The 5,320-nt window shown below is 38.1% G+C and overlaps 1 pseudogene; it reads right to left on the reverse strand.

Annotated features, from left to right (window-relative positions):
- Positions 1-675: 675 nt before the first annotated feature.
- LOC101439431 (methyl-CpG-binding domain protein 4 pseudogene) lies at positions 676-2,816 on the reverse strand (annotated as a pseudogene).
- Between the last annotated feature and the right edge of the window lie 2,504 nt (positions 2,817-5,320).

Below are 5,320 nucleotides of genomic sequence, written 5' to 3' on the forward strand. Positions count from 1 at the left end.
TTTTTTACACAAAAACAAATAGGATGCATATAGAAATGTGATTGAAATTTACATGTTAATCTTATATCCTACAAACTTGCTGAACTTACTTGTTAGTTCTAAAAGGAAAACGAAACAAAACAAATAGGTTTTTTTGTTGTGGTTTTGTTCTGTTGCAGTCAAGTGCAACTGCAATTTATCCAGAAATTTCCCATTGCATTCTGTAGTAGGGCTCGGTGAGAAGGTTTCTACTCTCGGGACAAGTTCTGAGATGGTGAATCCCTCAGATCACCACCAAGGAAACCGTGCCAGACTCACATGCTTCCGGCATGTACATGAGAGCTACTCTGCTCCCTCTGGAACTGGGGCCAGGGACCTTTTGGGGGCGGGGGGCATAGAGGTGGTGCCCAGTCAGGGCACCACAAGATCCGACTGCTTTTTCTTGATTCGGCGTTCGCTCTGTTACTGCAGTCCTTTAACTGTTCTCTGGAGTTTGTTTGTTTTGTTCTGCATTGTTAAATTATTTATTTATTTATTTTAATCTCAAGGTATGTTCTAGCACGTTAGTAACACAAATCCACAGGTAGCACAAACATTAAGAAAATACACACCAGCCTCTAGCTGGGCTGGGTAAAATCTACACACCTGTCCAAGGTGGCTGGTGGTGCTTCATGGAGCTCCTAAGATTCGAGCAACACATAAAAAACAAGTTTGAAAACTTCAAAGAGTCTTAAGGCAGGCTTAATTTTTCATGATTCTCCCCAAACCAGTCTTGATATTTATTTAACTTATGGTCTTGAGGGTGCACCTGCTTCCATTCATTGATACAAAAAATTTGGTAAGAGTCATTGTCATATCCCATGTCATGTCATGTCAATCCCACGAAGCTTGATAGGATACTTCCATTGCTTTGTCAGATATTGATCTGAGAACTTGATAATGGTTTTTGCTCGAAGATCGCAGAGACCAAGAGGTTTAAAGAACTTCTGTCGCGTCTCTCCAGTCTGCAGTTCTTGCTACCTCAGCTGAAGGATACGTCTCCAGAAATTCCCAAAGCACAGGTATTGCCATTTTGCCTGAGGTCCAATAGAGAAATACAGTTGCAATGAGAAGTTTCCATGGATCATGAAAAAGTGTTTCCTGGACGAGATTAAAAGGCGATCATGGAGGAATCCATTTCTTAAAGGCTTTTTGCCGTGGAGGGCGAGGAGCTTCTTTAATATACTTGCTGGGAAAATGAAAGCTGGTTTTCCTTTTTCTATTTGTGTTTGTGGACTGGTGACTTCTTGAAATATTTTCCGTTTTCTTGGTCTGTGAGCAGTTATCCATTTTGGAGTCACATTTCAAAATGTCAGTATGCAAATATTCTTTCATCTCCTCAACTTCCACTTTTGATTTCCTCAGATTCTAAAAGCCATCCTGACACTTCTGGTGCTCTGCTTTTTTGGTTGAACATAATTTGTTTATGATGCCACAAGTTAGTTGTTCAAAACGGAAGTTTGCTCCTGAACTCAGTGATTTTTCTTTTACAAGTCTCTTTTCTTTGCTGGTTATACCGAGGGTTTCATCGATCATTCTAGCATTGGAAATGCAGAGTTCTATGGAGCTGACTTCCTCGTGGCTGACTCATCTTCAGCATCTGCTTTATTACACACAGATCCTCTCTTTCTAATACTTTGAACAGAATCTGGAAGACTTTTCTGGCACCCTCTTTTAGTTTTCTCTATTTCAATTTCTTTCAAAATAGCCACTTTTCCTTTGGACTTTCTGACATTTCTGGAGTTAGTATCATTAACACCCTCCACCTCTTTCAAAAGCAAATGAATAGCTGGTGTGGAAGGAGTGGGGTGGAGGGATGGGGGGTATATGGGAACCTCTAACTTTTTTATAATGTAACCTTTTTTGTGATGTATGTATCTTCAAAAAATACAATTTACAAAAATGTTGGGGTGGGGGTGGGGTGTAGGTTATATGGGAACCTCTTATGTTTTTTAAATGTAACGTTCTATGCGATCTACTAACTTTAATTTTAACAAGTGTTATCAAAAAAAAAAAAAAAAAAGCAAATGAATAGAAGTAAAGTTAGATAGTTCTCTGCTCACTTGCAATTCTGAGTATTACCTGGTAGAGGAAACCCATCTGTTTTCCGCGTACTTCGTGTCCTGAGATCTGGCTTAAAATGTAACTTTCATTTGGCAGTTAGGATGCTTGAATTGTCAGACTGCAGTCTTTACATCTTGATTTAATGTCTCTTTTGGAATGCATAGTAAAATCAAAACCTTCTGGCTTAAGAGAAGTCTCTTCCTTTTTGTGCAGATTTAATTGGCAAGGGAACTTTTGGATCTGAACTTCAGTCCTTGAGGGCTGATAAAATATACATCAAATCTTCCTGCTGTTTTCCCCGATATCCTTTGCTTTATGACTCTTTCCCATCCACAAGGGACAGACTTTTGGCATTCTGTCACTGTGGTAACCCCAGACTGAGTGGGAGCAATGGGTTCTGGTAGCAGCAGACTGGGCTCACTGTTTCTTTTTATCACCATTTGCTTCTCACCTTCTTCCACTCCTCCTGTTTCCAGAGCACCATCTTCCTGACCGGCCCGTCTGGATCTAGGCGCCCACCTGAGATGACCGAGGGGGTGCTCGGCATCCCCCAGTTCCGGATTCTCCTTTCCAGCCCTGCTGCTCCGGGGGCTCGGGCACCCGAGCACCCGCCAGCCGGAGGCCTGGAGGCCACGCCAAGGGGATGCGGCCTTCTGGGCGTGGAGCGGAGCAAGTCCCGACAGCTTCTCCAGCTTAGAACTAGGCTGAAACCCAGGCCGGGGGGTGGAGAGCATCTTTCCAGGCCCCTCAGGGGCTTTCCCGCTGCCCCCTGGGCCACAGCCGCCCTTTCCAGGGCTCAGCCAATCAAATTCCTGTTCTCTGGAGTTTTGAAAAAGCTGTTTCCACCAGTTCTTGCTGGTTGTGCAAAGCTTCTCTGGGGAGATAGAGCCCTGAAGTGTGTCACTCCACTATCTGGATCTCTCATTGGGGTTTTAATTTGCATTTCCCTAACGGCCAATTCTGTTAGGCATCTTTTCTTGTACCTATTTTACCTTCTTTGGGGAAACCGTTCCCTATGTTTTCTCTGGAGAGGGGGAATGTCTTCTTATTGAGTTACAAGAGTTCTTTATATATTACAGATACAGGTCCTTCGTGGAACATATATTTTGCAAATATTTTCCCCCACTTCTGTATCTTGTCTTTTCATTATCTTTAGAGTGTCTTTCACAGAGCAAAGTTTATAATTTTGAGGAAGTCCAATTAATCATTTTTAAAATTTGCAAATTGTGGTTTTGGTGACATATGTAAGGACTCTTGGCCTAACCCAGAGTCACACAGTGATTTTCTCCTGAAAGTTTTAGAGTTTTACATTTAGATCTATGATCATTTGGAGTTAATTTTTGTATAATCTGTGAAGTTTAGGTTGAATATTCTTGCATGAGTTTTGCATGTGACTATCCAATTGCTCTAATGCTCTTTGTTGTAAAGGTTATATTTCCTTACTCCATTGAAATGTCTTTGCATTCTTGTAAAAAATCAGTTGACTATATTTGCATGGCTCTATTTCTACAGTCCATTTTTTTACATTGATCTATGTACCTATCACTTCACCAATACTACACTATCTTGATGATTGTATGTCTTGTTATTTTCATAAGTCTTAAATTCTGTTAGTGTGAGTCCTCTAACTTTATTCTTCTTTTTCAAGTTTTATTTTGGCTCTTGTAATTCCTTTGCCTCTACCTATACATTTTAGTATCGGCTTGTATATATCTATTTAAAAATCTTGCTAGGATTTTGATTGCCATTGCACTAATCTCAGATCAACCTGGGGAGTAGTGACCTTCTAATTATACTGAATCTTCTAATCTATGAACATGGTATGCTTCTCCATTCAGTAGGTCTTTTTAAAATTCTCTTAACAGAATCATTTTTAGCATAAATATGCTGAATATGTTTTGTTAGATTTATACCACAATATTTTATTGGGGGGCGTATTATGGCAAATGGTATTCTTTTATAAATTTCGGTTTCCAACTGTTTATTGCCTGTGCATAGACATGCAATTGTATGTTGCAAACTTTATACATTTACTTATAATTCTAGGAGCTTTTTTGGTCTATTTCTTGAATTTTCTATGGAAACAGCCATGTTGTATGTGAATAGGGTCACTTTCAATTTTTCCTTTCTAATCTGTGTACCCTTTATTTCTTTCCTTTGCTTTATTGCCCTGACTTGGTCTTCTGGTATGACATTGAATAGCAGTAGTGAAAGTGAACATCACTGCCTTGTTTCTGAATTTATGGGGAAAACGTTCAGTCCTTTACCACTAAGTGTGATCTAGCTCTGGCTTATTTATGTATGTCTTTAATCAGATTCAGAAAGTTCCCTTCTATTCCCACTTTGATGAAAGTGTTTATTCAGATGGATGTTAAGTTTTGCCAAAAGCTTTTTCTGCATCATTTGGTGTAATCATGTGCTTTTTTCTTCTTTTGGCTGTTAGTAAAATAGATTGCATTGATTAATTTTCAAATATAGAACCAACCTTATATTGCTGGGATAAAACTCACTGGGTTATGGTGCATTATTTTTTTTTCTTGTATATTATGCATTTGGTTTGCTAATGGTTGAGGATTTTTGTGTTTATGTTCATAAAGATTATTGTTCTTTATAGACTGTTTTTGTACTGTCAAGTCTGGTCTTGGTATAAAGATAATACTGGACTCATGAAACAATTTTGGAAGTATTCCCTCTTTGATTTTCTGGAAGAGATTTTGTAGAATTGAACTTGATGTTCTTTAAATCTTTAGTGAAATTTGTCAGAGAAATTATCCAGGCCTGGAGATATTTTGAAGAAGGTTATAACTACAAATTTAACTTCTTTAATAATATGAGACTATTCAAATTATCTTGGGTGAGCCTTGGTAGTTCGTGATTTTTGAAAAATTGGTCCATTTCATCTAAATTGTCAAATTTATGAGTATAAAATTATCCATAGTATTTCCTTATTATCATTTTAATGTTGTGAGGTTTGTATTATATCATCTCTTTCATTCTTGATATTGATAATTTATGTCTTCTTTCTTATTTTCTTTGTTATCTGGCTAGAGGTTTAGGAATTTTATTCATTTTTGCAAAAAACCAGCATTTGGTTTAATTCTTTTCTCCATTGTTTTTGTTTCCAGTTTTATTTCTTTCTGCTTTTACTTCATAATTTTCTTCCTTCTGCCTGCTTTGACTTACTGTATTCTTTTTCTAGTTTCTTTAAATGGAAGCTTAGATTATTGATTTGAAACCT

Source organism: Dasypus novemcinctus, chromosome 23, assembly GCF_030445035.2.
Source record: "Dasypus novemcinctus isolate mDasNov1 chromosome 23, mDasNov1.1.hap2, whole genome shotgun sequence".
NCBI lineage: Eukaryota > Metazoa > Chordata > Mammalia > Cingulata > Dasypodidae > Dasypus > Dasypus novemcinctus.